The following is a 5,452-nucleotide window of genomic DNA, read 5'->3' as shown; positions in this document are numbered from 1 at the left end:
ACAGTTACAGTGTAAGCATCATAACAGCCCAAATATTTGTCCATAGCTAATAAACACTAAATGTCATGGCTATGTTTCCTCTAATGATAAAGAAGGCATTCAACAGCATTTTTATAGACTCAATGATCTAAAGCTGAGATAGTTGGGAACTTAGCAATGCCAGAGGGAAATAGAAAAGACTGTTTTTTGTTTTGTGTTGTTTTGTTTTGTTTTTGAAGTCTTCTGCTGTGTGGTATGAGAAGACAGAAATAGGAGCAGGGCAAAGTTCCTAAAAGTGATAGAGACATGTTGTATAATTAGATGGGAGTAACAAGGAAAACTGGATATAAAATCAGTATTAAGAAATGGGAATGAGAAAGGATTCTATAACTAATATAAATAATAGAGAAAAAGTTAAAGGGAGACAAATAAAGAAAGGGAGAAGTAAAAAAATAGTGAAAGGCAAAGAAACAGGAGAAAGAAGTCAGGCAAAAATGTATGGGTAAAGTAGAAGGAATAAAAAGGTTAATAGAGGCATCCCAGTGAGAAACTGGTGTGCACCAGAGAGGCACAGTTAAAGTCATGTCCAGCCAGGGCCCTTCCCCAACCCCAGCCACTTGGGCATACAAGCCCTAGACAAAGACCAGCAGGAAAAGAGCTGTATAGGTGCACAAGCAAAAGCCAGAGGCCCACCATTACACCATAGGTAAGTGCATGCAGATCCCAGTAAGAAGCCATTGGGGACCAGAGTGGCATGGTTACAGGGTCAGGGAGGGCCCCACCTCAACCCCACAGCTAGGGCTAACAATCCCCAGCCAAAGATACATCAAGAAAAGAGCTTCATAGGCACACAAGCAATAGTCAGAGGCCTGCGCTGACCATTAGCAAGTGCACTCAGAACCTAGCAAGAAGCCCACACAGACACCGGCAACTGGGGTTCTCATCACCTAGCCAAAGGCCCTCCCAGACAACAGTTAAATAGGAGGGCAGGCCTTAGTCAGAGGCATGCCTAGATACTTTCCCAGGTGTGCACAGGCCACAGGGAGAACTTCTACCAGACAACAGGCTATTGCAGGAATCAAGAAGGCCACCATTCCATGCCCAGGAATTGGTGCAGTGGTGAGCACCAGAGGAAAGGATGCTCCACTTACTGACGGTGTGAGCAAAAAGTTGCCTCAGCAAAGACACAGCAAGTTGCATCTGTTGAAATGAGAAGACATGAAAACAAGTCTTAAAAGAAGACTTTCTGATAATCCAAGGCAACCACAAGGAGCAATGAGATGGAATAATCTGATACTCAGCCACATATCAGTTAACTGGCAAAAAAAGAGGATCAGAAAAAAAATGAAATCAGCAATAATTTCTCAGGTATCAACAGAGATTGTGCCTATAGTGCAAGACATGATTAATAAATCTAGAGTGGATAAAGATTTTAAAAAATAGAGAAGCTGGGGAACATGATGGAGTCCCAACAAAGAAAACAAATGGAATTCATAAAAAGGATGCAAACAGAAATCCAGGAGATAAAAAAAACTCTATTGAAAGTTTACACAGCTGAATGAGCCAATGTGAGGACAGAATTTCAGACAGAGAAGACAGGATTACAATTAATAACCAGGAAAAGAAAAAATTCTTAAAAATAGTAAGGGACCATGAGAAATCAATCTAGCAGCTGCTAAACAGTGCAAAGTAGAATAACATAAGACCAATTTTAGACAATGATGAAACAGGAGATAGTGTAGACAATATAAAAAAAGAAGTAATGGCAGAAAACTTACCAAGCAGGGGAAAAGAACTTGATATACAGATAAGTGAGGCATATAGGACTCCAACTAGCTATGACCATAAAAAAAATCTACACGTGGTATATAATAGTTAAGATTCCAGAAACCCAACAGAAGAACAAAATTCTACAAGCAGTTAGAGAAATGAAACAAATTACATAAAAGGAAAGCCCAGCAGAATCACAGCAGACTTCACAACACAAACCCTCAAGGAAAGAAGAGATTTGAGTAAGTTATTTTAAACTCTAAAGGGAAACAACCTGCAAACAAGATTGATGTACACTGAAAAGCTATCTTTAAAAATTGATGGAGAAATAAGATATTCTTATTTCTACATGAGGAGATTAATGAATACCAAACTAGCACTCCAAAAAATTTTAAAGAATATCCTAGGAAAAGACAATGAGTATCACAATCCCAGGAAGCCCAACAGAATGGATCCATCAGGTATTACAAGAAATTATATGCAAAATGGGGCAATCCAACAAAAATAAAAGTCATGTCAAGGACAACTTCATACATATCAGGTATACCCATTAATGGTAATGGTCTCAATTCAGCAATCAAAAAGAAATAGACTGGCAGAATGGGTCAAGAAGCAAGGTCCAATAATACACTGCATACAACAAACACACTTAATTAAAAGACACTCATAAACTGAAAGTTAAAGGGAGGAAACAATATTCCATGTGACAGGAACTCTCATAAAAGCAGGAATACCTACCCTATTTGCACACCAAATGGATTTCAAACCAACCCTAATTAAGAGGGACAAATAAGGACACTACATCCTTGTAAAGGGAAAAATCCAAAGGAAGAGAAGACAATCTTAAATATATGCACACCAAATGCTAGAGATTTGTTATATAAAACAAATACTAACAGACATGAAAAATCAAATAAGTACTGATACAGTAGTAGTAAGGGACCTCAATACCCCACTGTTACAAATATATAGATCAACTAGACAGAAAACAAACAATGAAATATTAGAACTCATTCAAATTCTTCAACAAGTGAATTTAACAAATGTTTACAGAATGTTCCTCCTCACAACATCAGAATACATATTCCTTTTAGCTGCACACAAGTTATTCTCCAAAACAGAATGCATACTTGCTCAAAGGACATATTTAAGTAAGTGCAAAGGAATTGAAGTTATCCCCTGTGTAGTATCACACCATAGTGTGATGAAATTTGAGATCATTAACAAAAGAAACTGCAAGAATATCATAAACACATGGAAATTGAACAACACACTTCTGAACAACCAATGGGTCACAGAGGAAATTAATGGGAAATCAGACAGTTTCTGCAATTATTTTTTCTATCATTGAGTTTATTGGTACATTTTAGGTATACAGTACAGTTACATTCATTATTGTGACCTTGTACCTTTACATGACAGGTCTTGGTTCTCATTTTTCCCCTTGTCCCTGCCCTCCCTTTACCCCACTCCTCTGGTTCCCTTTTGCAAACACTTTATTTCCATTTCCATTTTCTCATTTTTTTTCCTTTCCCTTATTACCTTTTCCTTACTCTTCCCACTTTCCCTACACCTTTAGCCCTTTTCTTCCTATTTCATATTGTCAATTATCTCATTAGGATTGTATGTACTATTATAGTTTGTTCACACCAGAGAAACTATTCAGTATTTACACATGTGTGACTTATTTATTTCACTTAGGAGTATATCCTCAATATATATCCATTTTCCTATGAATGACTCTAATTTCTCATTCTTTATGGCTGAGTAGTATTCAATTTTATAGAAAAAAACCACACCTTCTTTATCCAGCCTCCAACTAATGGGCAAATGGGCTGTTGAAACAGTTTCTACAATTAAATGATGATGTGAGTATAACATTTCAGAATCTGTGGGAAATAATGAAAGCAGTCTTATGAGAGCAATTCATGGCACTGAATACTTATGTTAAGAAAAAAGACTGAGCTCAAATAAAAAACCTGATGCTAAACCTCAAGCTTGTAAAAAAAAAAGAAGAGCAAGAGAAACTCAAAGTTCAAACTAGGGAATAAATTATAAAGATAACATTAGTAATCAATGCAATGGAAACTAAGAGAATGATACAAAAATTAATGAAGCAAAGAATTGGTTCTTTGAAAGAATAAGCAAAAATTGACAAATCCTTAGCCAACCTTATAAAAAAAGAAAGAAAAGGCTCAAATCCATGCAACTAGGAATGAAAAGGTTAAAATTATAACAGACAGCAGAAATCCAGAAGATCATCAATACCTACTTTGAGAACCTATACACCAATAAGATGGAAACACAGAAGAAATGGACAAATTCCTAGATACATAGGAATTACCAGGGTTGAGCAAATAACACCTAAACATTCTAAATAACCCAATATCAATTGACAAAATTGAAAATGTAATTACAAAATTACCAATTGAGAGAAGCCTGGATCCTGATGCCTTCTCTGCTTAATTCTACAAAACACTTGTAGAGGAACTATTGCCACTACTGTTTTAACTCTTCAATGAAATTGAAACAGAAGCAAATACTCCCAAATTCATTCCAGAAAGCAAGCATCACATAAACCCAAAAAGCAGAGGGAGACTCAACTAAAAAAGAGAATTATAGGCCAATCTCACTAAGGAACATAGATTCAAAAATCCTTAATAAGATACTGGCAAATAGAATATAGAAGATCATCAAGAAGATAACACACCCTGGTCAAGTGGGATGCATCCCAGGGATACAGGGATGGTTCAACATACACAAGTTGAAAAATTTAATACACTAGATTAATAGATCTAAGGACAAAAACCATATGATTATCTCAATAGATGTAGAAAAAGCATTCACAAAATCCAACTTGCATTCATGATAAAAACCCTAGAAAAATTGAAATAGTCTCTACCTCAACCTGATAAAAAGCTATGCATTAAAAACCAATATCCGGACCCAGCAGCCATCTCTCAAGCGCTGGGAGATAGGCTGGGCCCGATCCACCACAGGAACGAGAACCACGCCTGCTCCCGACCCAGCAGCCATTGCTCAAGTGCTGGGAAGTAGGCCGGGCCCCGATCCACTGTGGGAAGGAGAACCATGCCTGCTCCCAACCCAGCAGCCATCTCTCAAGTGCCGGGAGATAGGACGGGCCCGATCCACCACGGGAACGAGAACCACGCCTGCTCCTGACCCAGCAGCCATCGCTCAAGCATCGGGAAGGTAGCCACGTGGGCGCCCCTGAACCCCCATAATTCCCCCATCCACACTCTCAGACCTCCTGACTGTGCAAGTCTTTGGACCCACTCTGCAAAGACAGAGGTGGTCATCAAGGGTATTTTTCTGAGTTCCCAACTTTGAACATCTTTAAAGAAAGGGCGTGGGAAACCTGTAATAGAACGTTGCGGAGTTCAACCATTCAGAAGGATGGGGAACTCAATCTGGACCTTGCAGCCGGAGGTCAGCTTCATGGGGTTCAGCAATCAGCTAACTGAGATCAGGGGTCTTGCATCCTAGCTCTGTCTGAGCCATTAAATGGTAAATATACTATATTGAATAGTTTGTTCACTGCAGACATGTTCTGGACTGCTTCTTGATTTCAATTTAATTCCAATGATTTAAGGGTGATAGACTAGTGACTACCACAGGTGGTCAGTGTCCAAGTTGTGCTTGATCTTAATGTGTTGCTGATTGTATCAGTTGGGGTAAAGCA

This window comes from Fukomys damarensis, unplaced genomic scaffold (assembly GCF_012274545.1).
Source record: "Fukomys damarensis isolate Sample0158 unplaced genomic scaffold, DMR_v1.0_HiC HiC_scaffold_24, whole genome shotgun sequence".
Lineage (NCBI taxonomy): Eukaryota > Metazoa > Chordata > Mammalia > Rodentia > Bathyergidae > Fukomys > Fukomys damarensis.
Note: the sequence above shows the minus strand (reverse complement) of the source record.